The sequence below is a fragment of the Cetorhinus maximus genome, chromosome 6 (genome assembly GCF_964194155.1).
Source record: "Cetorhinus maximus chromosome 6, sCetMax3.hap1.1, whole genome shotgun sequence".
Classification (NCBI taxonomy): Eukaryota; Metazoa; Chordata; class Chondrichthyes; order Lamniformes; family Cetorhinidae; genus Cetorhinus; species Cetorhinus maximus.
Window position 1 is genome coordinate 157,929,905 of NC_135884.1, and position 13,067 is coordinate 157,942,971.

Sequence of the window (13,067 nt, forward strand, 5' to 3'; positions counted from 1 at the left end):
TGAAGGGCCAAATGGCCTCCTGCTCCTCCTCCTGCTCCTGCATTGCCTTCCAGGTGCCAGGTGAAGGACATCAAACCGACTTGAGAAGAGGTTGGAGAGGGGGAGGATCCAGTCATTATGTTCCAAGTTGGTACGAACTCATAGTGAAGAATAGGACGGTGGGACTGTTTGAGAGGAGAGCTCAGGTGAAAAAGCCAATCTAATTCAAAAACAAACAAAACAGAAGAATAGAGCAATCGTCAGAAATTGTGCTTTATGAGCTACTGGTAAAAGAAAAGCTAAAAGATGTAGAGTAATTAAACCAGGAGGGAGAAATAGGAAATGTGTGAGTGAAACAGGTTAGGGTGTGTGACTCAAATAAAAATGTGTTAAATAAACACAGTGTAAAGATTTACGTAAGGTTTGCCCACGCTCTCTTTTGCCCGTTAGGATAGTATTCTGCGGTTGTAATCATTTTGATTTTTCATAGTGAAGTTCTGAGTCACATTGATTGAGAAATTGGTGCAATAATTGCAACACAGCCCAAACATAGCTTGGGCTTCATTACATTTCAATGTCTTTTCTCCCAACTGCTAATTCCCTTGCACGTGATTGTCTGTTTTAGTCAATTTAGTAATGCACCTCTGGGTCACAAAATTGTACATTCAAGCCTTACTTCTGCATTTGAACACACCATTTAGGTTGACACTTCAGTGCAGTACTGAGGGAGTGCTGCATTGTGAGGTGTATCTTTTGGTCCCACTTGCCTGTTCAAGTGGGCATAACTGCCCCCATGATACTATTCAAAGAAGAACAGGAGAGGCCACCTAATATCCTCACCAACAATGATCTGTTATCGAATATCCTCAAAGTGAGAGTATGATCGTGGTTACAGGACTGGACTGGCAACTCGAGTTTCTGATGGCAAGTTGTGAAGTTCAATTCAGTGAAATTGTGCGCTGGCATCAGTAAGGAATGATCATGATGGATTGCCCTAAAAACCTAATTGGACTCACTAATGTCTTGAGGAAAGCAAACCTGCTGCCCCAAACCATTCTGACAATGAGAATGGGCAGTAAATACTGATTTACCAGTGTCACTGGCACCCCAAGAACAAATAACAGATAAACTGTTAAATAACAAACAGGTTAACTGTTCATTTCCATTGTTGCTGAAAAAAGTAATGATTGGGGTCTCCTGAGAAGGTGAAAGGCATTATATAACTATAAGCTCTTTTCCAGTAACATGTTATTGCAGCTGCTGAATACTAAGAACTGTTCCTGCTACATTCTCGCTGGTTTTCTTCGGACAGCTGAGGCTCAATTTCTGAAATAAAAACAGAAAATGTTGGAAATATTCTGCAGGTTGGGCAGCATCTGTGGATAGTGAAACAGAGCTGACTGTTCAGGTCGATGACCTTTCATCAGAACTGGGAAAAGTTTGAGATGTAATAGGTTTTGAGCAAGGTGTGGGTGGGACAAAGACAAAAGGAAGGTCTGTGGTATGGTGAAAGATAGGAGAGATTGAATGACAGAAGTTAGTCTTACAGGACCAAAGGAAATGGTGATTGGGCAGGAAAAGAAACAAAAGATGTTCCTAGAGCAGATGTGCTACTGCCTGAAAGCAAGAAAAACTGAAACAAGCAAAGAAAGGAAACAAAATGGGGTGACAGATTTTGTCATCCAAAATTGTTGAACTCAGCGCTAAGCCCAGAAGGCTGTAAAGTGCCGAATCAAAAGATGAGGTGATGTTCCTGGAGCAGTGCAGCAGGCCAAGGACAGAGATGTCAGCATAAGAGCAAGGTGGAGAATGAAAACGATAAGTGACAGGAAGCTTGGGGTCATGTTTGCGGAACACCTCCATTCAGTCTGTGAAGAGGTCACCCAATCTGCATTTGGTCTCCCCAGTGTAGAGGAGACCATTTTGTGAGCAGTGAATGCAGTGGACTAAATTGAAAGAAGTACAAGTAAATTGTTGTTTCACCTGGAAGGAGTTTTGGGGCTTGGACAGTGAGATGAGAGGAGGTGAAAGGGCAGGCGTTACATATCCTGGGTTTGCATGGAAAGATGCAATGAGAAGGAGATGGGGTATTGGGGTAATGCAGGAGTGGACCAGGGTATTACAGAGGGAACAGTCCCTTTGGAATGCTGAAAGGGGAGTGGGAGGTGTATTTGGTGGTAACTGGAGGCAGGGGAAATGGCAGAAAATGATCTGTTGAACACAGAGGCTGATGGGTTGGAAGGTGAGGACAAGGGGAACTCTAACGTTGTTTTGGGAGGAAGGAGAAGGGATGAGAGCAGAAAATGCAGCGGACACGGTCAAGGACCCTGTCAACTACAGTGAGGAAGGGGGAAATCCTTGGTTGAGGGAAAAAAAAGAATCTCAGAAGCTCCAATGGGGAAGGCTGCATTATTGGAACGGATGTGATGGAGACAGAGGAACTGGGAGAATGGATTGGAGTTCTTGCAAGGTGTTGGGTGCGAGGAAGTATAGTTAAGGTAGCTGTGGGAGTCATTGAGCTTATAATGAATATTAGTTTGATAACCGGTCACCAGAAATGGAGATAGAGAAGTCAAGGAAGGGAAGGAAGAGTCGGAGATGGCCAATGAGAGACTGAGAGAAGGGTGGAAATTGGGAGCAAAGTTGATTAAATTTTCCAGTTCAGGGCGAGAGCAGGACAGTGCAATGAGATAGAGATCAACGCAGCAGGAAAAGAGCGGAGGAGAGGGGATCCAAGTAGAACTGGGAACTGTTCTGCATATCCCATAAAAAGACGGGCATTGCAAGGATCCATACAAGTGCCCATAGCAATACCTTTCCTTTGGAGGAAGTGAGATGAATTCAAGGAGAAATTGTTCAATTTCAATGGGGAGACGGTAGCGCAGTGGTATTGTCACTGGACGACTAATCCATAGACCCAGGGTAATGCCTTGGAACCTGGGTTCGAATCCCACCACAGCAGAATTTAATCAATAAAAATCTGGAATTAAAAATCTAATGGTGACTATGAAACTATCATTGTCGTAAAAACCCATCTGGATCACTAATGTCCTGTCGTCCATACATGATCTGGCTGACATGTGACTCCAGATCCACAGCAATGTGGTTGACTCTGAAATGTCCGAAAGCAAGTCACTCAGTTGTATCGAACCGTTATAAAGTCAATAAGGAATTAAATCGACGGACCACCCAGCATCAAACTAGGCATCGGAAACAACAAAGGCAATCTTAACCTGTTAATCCTGCAAAGTCCTGCTTACTGGCATCTGGGAGTTAGTGCCAAAATTGAGAGAGCTGCCTCACAGACGAGTCAAGCAAGGCTTGACATAGTCATACTCATGGAATAATAGCTTGTAGATCATGTCCCAGACACCAGCATCACCATCCATGGGTATGTCCTGTCCCACCAGCAGGACAGGTGCCTGAACACCACATGGAGAAAGTGCTGGAGGGGTGGCAAGGGTGCAGAATGTTCTCTGGGTGGGGGACTTCAATGTCCATCACCATGAGTGGCTCGGTAGCACCACCGAGCTGGTCAAATCTTAAAGACTGGGTCTGCGGCTGGTGGTGAGGAGTTAACAAGAGGGAAAATCATACTTGAGCTCATCCTCACCAACCTACCTGCCTGCAGATGTATCTGCCCGTGACAGTATCGGTAGGAGTTATCACAGCACAGTTGTTGTGTAGATGAAGTCCCGTCTTCACATTGAGGGTGAGGTGAGAGTGACTGCCCTTGACATCAAGGCAGCATTTGATTGAGTGTGGCATCAAGGAGCCCTAGCAAAACTGGAGTCAATGGGAATGAAGGGAAAACCCTCTGCTGGTTGGAGTCATACCTAGCACAAAGGAAAATGGTTATGGTTGTTGGAGGTCAATCATCTCAGTTCCAGGACATCACTGCAGGAGTTCCTCAGGGTAGTCATGGAGTCATAGAGTGCCTATCCATTCCAATCCCATTTTCCAGCACTTGGCCCGTAGCTCTGTATGCTATGGCGTTTCAATTGTTCATCTAAATATTTCTTAAGTGAGGGTTCCTGCCTTTACCACCCCCTCAGGCAGTGTGTTCCAGATTCCAACCGCCTTCTGGGTGAAAACATTTTTCCTCAAATCCCCTCTAAACCTCTTGTCCCTTAGCTTAAATCTATGCCCCCTGGTTATTGACCCCTCCACTAAGGGGAAAAGTTTCTTCCTATCTACCACATCTATGCCCCTCATAATTTTATGCACCTCAATCATGTCCTCCTTCAGCCTTCACCGCTGTAAGGAAAACAACCCTAGTCTATCCAGTCTCTCTTCATAGCTGAACAGCTCCAGCCAGGCGACATCCTGGTGAATCTCCTCTGCACCCTCTACAGTGCAATCACATCCTTCCTATAGTGTGGCCACCAGAACTGCACACAGTACTCCAGATGTGGCCTAACGTTTTATACAGCTCCAACATAACCTCCCTGCTCTTGTATTCATTGCCTCGACTAATAAAGGCAAGTATCCCATATGCCTTAACCATTTTATCTACCTGTCCTGCTGCCTTCAGGGATTTATGGATATGCACACCAAGGTCCCTCTGATCCTCTGTACTCCTAGGGTCCTACCATTCATTGTGCATTCCCTTGTCCTGTTATTCCTCTCAAAATGCATCACCTCACACTTTTCAGGATTAAATTCCATTTGCCAATGTTCTATCCATCTGACCAGCCCGTCTATATCATCCTGTAGTGTAAAGCTTTCCTCCTCGCTATTTATCACACCAATTTTGGTGTCATCTGTGAACTTACTGATCATACCTCCTACATTCATGTCTAGATTATTAATGTACGCTACAAACAGCAGGGATCCCACCAGTACACCACTGGACGCAGGCTTCCAGTCACAAAAACAACCTTCGACCATCACCCTCTGCCCCCTGCCACTCGGCCAATTTTGGATCCAATTGCCAAATTGTCCTGGATCCCATGGGCTCTTACCTTCTTGACCATTCTCCCATGCAAGAACTTGTTAAAAGCCTTACTGAAGTCCATGTAGACTACATCAACTGCACTAAACTCATCTACACACCGAGTCACCTCCTCAAAATTCAGTCAAATTTGTTAGGCATGATCTCCCCCTGACAAAGCCATACTGACTAACCATGATTAATCCTTGCCTCTCCGAGTGGAGATTAATTCTGTCCCTCAGAATTTTTTCCAAAAGATTCCCTACCACTGATGTTAGACTCACTGGCCTATTGTTCCCTGGTTTATCCCTACCATTCCCTAATACCAGGGCAATACTGGACCTGGTATTAGGGAATGAACCCGGCCAGGTGGTCGAAGTTTCAGTAGGGGAGCATTTCGGGAAAAGTGACCATAATTCAGTAAGTTTCAAGGTACTGGTGGATAAGGATAACAGGAGTCCTCGGGTTAAGGTGCTTAATTGGGGGAAGGCTAATTATAACAATATTAGGCAGGAACTGAGGAATCTAGACTGGAGGCGAATGTTTGAGGGCAAATCAACAACTGACATGTGGGGGACTTTCAAACGTCAGTTGATAAGAATTCAGGACCGGCATGTTCCTGCTAGGATGAAGGATAAGCATGGCAAGTTTCAGGAACCTTGGAAAATGAAGGATATTGTGAGATTAGTCAAAAAGAAAAGGGAAGCATTCGTAAGGACTAGAAGGCTGGGAACAGATGAAGCCCGTGGAGAATATAAAGAAAGTAGGAAGAAACTTAAGCAAGGAGTCAGGAGGGCTAAAAGGGGTCATGAAAAGTCACTGTCAACCAGGATAAAGGAAAATCCCGAGGCCTTTTATACATATGTAAAGGGCAAGAGGGTAGCCAGGGAAAGGGTAGGCCCACTCAGGGACAGAGGTGGGAATCTGTGTGTGGAGCCAGAAGAAATGGGAGAGATACTGAATGAATACTTCTCATCAGTATTCACCAAAGAGAAGGACTTAGCGGTCGATTTGTCTAGGGAAGAGTGTGTAGATAGCCTGGATCATGTTGAGATCAAAAAAGAGGTGTTAGGCGTCGTGAAGAATATTAAGGTGGATAAGTCCCCAGGGCCAGATGGGATCTACCCCAGAGTACTGAGGGAGGCAAGGGAGGAGATTGCTGGGGCCTTGACAGAAATCTTTGTATCCTCACTGGCTATGGGTGAGGTCCCAGAGGACTGGAGAATGGCCAATGTTGTTCCATTGTTTAAGAAGGGTAGCAGGGATGATCCAGGAAATTACAGGCCGGTGAGCCTTACGTCAGTGGCAGGGAAATTATTGGAGAAGATTCTTCGTGACAGGATTTACTACCATTTGGAAGCAAATGGGCGTATTAGTGAGAGGCAGCATGGTTTTGTGAAGGGGAGGTCGTGTCTCACTGACTTGATCGAGTTTTTCGAGGAAGTGACAAAGATGATCAACGATGGAAGGGCAGTGGATGTTATATACATGGATTTCAGTAAGGCCTTTGACAAGATCCCTCATGGCAGACTGGTACAGAAGGTAAAGTCGCACGGGATCAGAGGTGAGCTGGCAGGATGGATACAGAATTGGCTTGGTCATAGAAGACAGAGGGTAGCAGTTGGAGAGTGTTTTTCTGAATGGAGAGCTGTGACTAGTGGAGTTCCGCAGGGATCAGTGCTGGGACCTTTGCTGTTTGTAGTATATATGAATGATTTGGAGGAAAATGTAACTGGGCTAATTAGTAAGTTTGCAGACGACATCAAGGTTGGAGGAGTTGCAGATAGTGAAGAGGATTGTCAAAGAATACAACGGGATATAGATCGGTTGGAGACTTGGGTGGAGAAATGGCAGATGGAGTTTAATCCGGACAAATGCGAGGTAATGCATTTTGGAAGGTCTAATACAGGCAGGAATTACACAGTAAATGGCAGAACCCTTAAGTGCATTGACGGGCAGAGGGATCTGGGTGTACAGGTCCACAGGTCACTGAAAGTGGTAACACAGGTGGATAAGATAGTCAGGAAGGCATATGGCATGCTTGCCTTCATTGGCAGGGGTATTGAGTATAAAAGTTGGGACGTCATGCTGCAGCTGTACAGAACCTTGGTTAGGTCACACTTGGAATATTGGATGCAATTCTGGTCGCCACATTACCAGAAGGATATGAAGGCATTGGAGAGGGTGCAGAGGAGGTTTACCAGGATGCTGCCTGGTCTGGAGGTTATTAGCTATGAGGAGAGGTTGGAGAAACGCGGATTGTTCTCACTAGAGCGACAGAGATTGAGGGGCAACTTGATAGAAGTTTACAAAATTATGAGTGGCATGAACAGAGTAGATAGTCAGAAGCTTTTTCCCAGGGTGGAAGAGTCAATTACTAGGGGATATAGATTTAAGGTGAGAGGAGAAAACTATAGGGGAGATGTGCGGCGCAAGTTTTTTACGCAGAGAGTAGTGAGTGTCTGGAATTCGCTGCCAGAGGAGGTGGTGGAAGCAGGTACGATAGTGGTGTTTAAGAGGCAGCTTGACAAATGCATGAATAGGATGGGAATAGAGGGATACGGACCCCGGAAGTGCAAAATGTTTTAGTTGACGGGCAATATGATCGTCGCAGGCTTGGAGGGCCGAAGGGCCTGTTCCTGTGTTGTACTTTTCTTTGTTAATGATACCACATTTGCTGTCCTCCAGTCCTCTAGCACCTCCCCGTGACCAGAGAGGATTTGAAAATTAGTGTCAGAGCCCCCTGCAATCTCCTCCCTTGCCTCACATAGCAGCCTGGGATGCATCTCATCTAGGCCTGGGGATTTACCTACTTTTAAGCCTGCTAAAACCGCTAATACATCCTCCCTCTCAATGCTAATTTGTTCAAGTATATCACAGTCCCCCCCCCCCCGATTTCTATACCTACATTGTCCTTCTCTATAGAGAATACAGATGCAAAGTACTCATTTAAAACCTTACCTACGTCTTTTGGCTCCTCACACAGATTGCCACTTTGGTCCCTAATGGGCCCTACTCTTTCCCTGGTCATCCTCTTGTCATCTTCAGCTGCTTCAATGACCTTCCTTCCATTATAAGGTCAGAAGTGTGGATGTTCGCTGATGATTGCACAATGTTCAGCACCATTCGCGACTCCTCAGATACTGAAGCAGTCCATGTCCAAATGCAGCAAGACCTGGACAATATCCAGGCTTGGGCTGCAAAGTGGCAAGTACTTATACCTTTGGATTTTCCTTTATTTACCTGTCAGTGTTTTTCATGCATCCTCTTCGCTCTCCTAATTTCATTTTTAAGTAACCCGGCCAATTACTGCCCCATCAGTCTACTCTCGATCATCAGTAAATTAATGGAAGGGGTCATCAATAGTGCTATCAAGCGGCACTTGCTTAGCAATAATCTGCTCTCTGATGCTCAGTTTGGGTTCCACCAGGGCCACTCAAGTCCTGACCTCATTACAGCCTTGGTTCAAACATGGACGAAAGAGCTGAACTCCCGAGGTGAGGTGAGAGCGACTGCCCTTGACATCAAGGCAGCATTTAACCGAATGTGGCATTAAGGAGCCCTAGCAAAACTGGAGTCAATGGGAATCGGGGAAAACTCTCTGCTGGGTGGAGTCATACCTAGCACATCATACCTAGCTGTGGTTGTTGGAGGTGTCATCTCAGCTCCAGGGCATCACACAGGAGTTCCTCAGGGTAGTGTCCTCGGCCCAACCATCTTCAGCTGCTTCAATGTCCTTCCTTCCATTATAAGGTCAGAAGTGTGGATGTTCGCTGATGATTGTACAATGTTCAGCACCATTCGCGACTCCTCAGATACTGAAGCAGTCCATGTCCAAATGCAGCAAGACCTGGACAATATCCAGGCGTGGGCTGCAAAGTGGCAGGTAACATTCGCGTCACACAAGTGTCAGGCAATGACTATCTCCAACAAGAGAGAATCCAACCATCGCCCCTTGATGTTCAGTGGCATTACCATCACTGAATCCCCCACTATCAACATCCTGGGGATTACCATTGACCAGAAACTGAACTGGACTAGCCATATAAATACTGTGGCTTCAAGAGCAGGTCAGAGGCTAGGAGTCATGTGACCAGTAACTCACCTCCTGTCCGCCATCTACAGGTCACAAGTCAGGAGTGTGATGGAATACTCTCCACTTGCCTAAATTACTGCAGCTCCCACAACACCCAAGAAGCTTGACACCATGCAGGACAAAGTAGCCTGCTTGATTGGTACCACATCCACAAACATTCACTCCCTCCACCACTGACGCACAGTAGCAACAATGTGTACCATCTACAAGATACACTGCAGAAATTCACCAAGGCTCCTTAGCCAAGGCCTCCAAACCCATGACCATCTAGAAGGACAAGGACAGCAAATAGATGGGAACACCACCGCCTGGAAGTTCCCCTCCAAATCACTCACCATCCTGACTTGGAAGTATATCACCGTTCCTTCACTGTCGCTGGGTCAAAACCCTAGAACTCCCTTCCTAACAACACTGTGGGTGTACTTACACCACATAGACTGCAGCGGTTCAAGAAGGCAGCTCACCACCACCTTCTCAAAGGCAACTAGGGGTGGGTAATAAATGCTGGCCCAGCCAGCGAAGCCCACATCCCGTGAATGAATAAAAAAAATAACCCCCTGCACTTTTTATACTCTTCTCGGGCTTCCACTGTTTTGAGCCCTCAGTATCTACCATACGCTTCCCTTTTTTCCCTTATCCAATCCTGTATATTCCTCGACATCCAGGGTTCCCTGGACTTGTTGGTCCCACCCTTCACCTTTACAGGAACATGTTGATCCTGCACTTTCACTATTTCCTTTTTGAATGATTCCCACTGCTCTGATGTAGATTTTCCTGCAAGTAGCTGCTTCCAGTCTACTTTGGCCAGACCCTGTCTTATCATATTAAAATTGACCTTCCCCAATTCAGAACCTTTTGTCCTTTTCCACAACTACATTAAATCTTACTGAGTTATGGTCACTATTACCGAAATGCTCCCCCACTGACACTTCTAATACTTGCCCAGCTTCGTCCCCTAAAATTAGGTCCAGCGCCGCCCTCTCTTGTCAGACTTTCTAGGTGCTGGCTTAAAAAGCTCTCCTGGATAAATTTTAAGAATTCCGCCCCCTCTAAGCCTTTCACAATAAGACTATCCCAGTTAATATTGGGGAAGTTGAAATCCCCTACTGTTATTAACCTATTATTTTTACACTTCTGAGATACGCCTACATATCTGCCCTTCTGTCTCTTCCTGACTCCCAGCAATGTGATTTGTCCCTTTTTGTTTTTAAGTTTGACCCATATGGCTTCATTTGAGAAACCTTCTAAGATACCATTCCTCCTTACTGCAGTAATTGACTCCTTGATCAATATTGCGATACCACCTCATAATTTACACCCCCCAATCTCGCCTGAACATTCTATACCCTGGAATATTGAGCTGCCAGCCCTGACCCTCCCTCAGCCATGTCCCCGTAATGGCGATATACCCACTCCCCTTGTGTTAATCAACACCCTCAACTCATCTGCCTTACTTGCAAAACTCCTTGCATTAAAATAAATGCCACCCAGCCTTGCCATGCTCCCTCCTGCCTTAACTTGATTATATAAGCTCTGCCTTCCAGACTGACTTGGTTTTTCTTCTATATTTGTCTGTGCATCACACCCTACTATAGCTCCACTCCATACCCCATTCCCCTGCCAAATTACTTAAAACCCCCACCAATAGCACTAGCAAACAGCACCTCGTTCTCCCGCAAGGATGTTGGTCCTGTTCCGGTTCAGGTGCAACTGGAAGGACCTGTACAGATCCCACCTTCCCCAGCAATGGACCCAGTGATCCAGGTATCTAAAGCCCTCCCTCCTGCACCAACTCTGGAGAGGAGTGCGAGAGGAGGGCCTTGGGACAGGCAGTCAGCAGCAGTTCAAGAAGGCAGCTCACTATCATCTTCTCAAGGGCAGTTGGGGATTGGCAACAAATACTGGCCTAGCCAGCAACACCCACATCCCATGAATGAATGAAGAAAATGAGAGAACAAGTTCAACCAGGTCGAGGACGGTAGTGGTCGATGGAAACTGGTTAGGCCCCTGTTCAAGGAAGAAGTGGAGAGCCCTCAGACTGTTGGTGAGGATGGAGGTGTAGAGATTGGATGTCCGTTGTAAAGCGGCGACGATTAGGCCAGGAAATTGGAAACTTTTAAAGCGACAGAGGACATCAGAAGCTTCGCGGATGTAGGCAGGGAGAGACTGGACAAGGAGAGAAAAAATGGAGTCAAGGTAAGAAAAAATGAGTTCAGTGGGGCAGGCACAGGCTGAAACAATAGGTCCACTCGGGCAGTCCTGTTTATCGACCCGGGGAAGGAGGTAGAAGCAAGCTTTACAGGTTTGGGGAACTATGTGATGGGAAGTAGTGGAGGGAAGATTGCAGGGGGAGATGAGGTCACTGATTGTTCTGGAAACAATGGCTTGATGTTTGGTGGTGGGGTCGTGGCCCAGGGAGTGGGGGCAGTAGGAGGAAGTGTCAGAGAGTTGGCATTCAGCATCTGCAAGGTAGAGGTCAGCTTGGCAGACAACAATAGCATCCCCTGTAAGCAGATTTATTAACAACTATGTAGAAACATAGAAAAATAGGAGCAGGACTTGGTCATTTGGCCCTTCAAGCCTCCTCTGCCATTCAGTATGATCATGGCTGATCCTCTATCTCAACGTCATATTCCCACTCTCTCCCCATACCCCTTGACACTTTTATAGTCCAGAAATCTACCTATTTTCTTCTTAAATATATTCAGTGACTTGGCCTCCACAGCCTTCTGTGGTAGAGAATTCCACAGGTTCACCACCTTCTGAGTGAAGTTTCTCCCCATCTTAGTCCTAAATGGTCTACCTGCAGGATTAAACTTGAGAATGGAGATCAGCAAATTCAAAGGGAGACGGGTTAGAGTGGGTGAAGGGAGCAGACACCCTACTGACAGGTTTCAATAAAAAGATCAAGAGAGGGTAAAAGGCCAGAGGGAGGGGTCTAGGTGGAGGAAGAACGCTGGAGGTAGGCGAGAGGGTCCATTGAGTGGGGCGAGGGGGAGAGCTCTTGACCAAAGAAGTGGGTGCAAAGGCGATGGAGGAAGAGCTGATAGCCAGCCAGAGCTTGAAATCCATTAAGGTGGGGGCATAAGGAGATAAAGCTGAGTCCTTTGCTAAAGACAGACCATTCAGCATCAGAGGGGAAGGTCAGAGGGTATCATGAATATACAGCAAGGGTTGAGATTAGAAGAAGGGGTGGGACCAGAGAGAAGTGAAGGGGAAGAAAGACCTGGAGGGTGTTGGTTCCATGAGTTGATGGAGCTTGTAATCCCTAACACCTAAAAGAAAGAGAAAAAGTTTTTGTCGGATGAGCTGAAGGATAAAATGAAACTGTGGAGCAGGACAGCTTTGAGATAGGATGGGTCGGTGATGGTGAAGAGATTGTTCATGTGGCGCCGCATGGCACTACGTGTGGATCTCAGGATGCGGCGAATACAACAGTTCGAAGAAAGTTGAATGACTGGGAGGTACATGTAATCATGGCTGAATCTGAACCGCAAAGGCTGGAATTTCAGTTGGAATCCACTTGGAATAAGTTAGAACTGGAGACAGTTGCTGAGAAAGGAAATGTAGTTGTGGAAGAGGCTTTTATTGGATCTGATCAAACACAATGAGGGAAATAAAAAGCAAGGAAGGTGAACAGGGTAAAAGAGGCAAATGGAAATCCTGTTGGAGAGAGGTGTAGAACTTCTTCAAGATAGGCATTCCTGGAAGAGAAGTGATTGTGAATTAGCCACTAATCGGAAAGCAGAATAATGTGGATGCTGGAAATCTGAAATAAAAAATTGAATTCCAGTAGCTGACTTCCATTTGTATTTGTATTTGTCACCTGAAGGGGCTTGATTCCAGTCCCAGAATCCATGACCATACTCAATCTTCATGCATATTCTGTAACGCAGTTTGTTGTAGATACTGGTTGAAAGTTGTTGCTTTGAACCATTGTTCTTCTCGCTTCAGCCCTGTCAACTTCCCCACTTCAGATGCAAGTTGAATTGGAAAGGTTCTTGAATCCTAATACTATAGCTATCAGCTGATTTTTTAAAAATTCATTCATGGGATGTG

The 13,067-nt window shown here is 45.9% G+C and overlaps 1 protein-coding gene across 3 annotated transcripts in view; it reads left to right on the forward strand.

Moving 5' to 3' along the window:
* Positions 1-13,067, forward strand: part of tango6 (transport and golgi organization 6 homolog (Drosophila)) — a 121,910-nt gene that overhangs the window by 37,401 nt on the left and 71,442 nt on the right. The window lies entirely within an intron of this gene.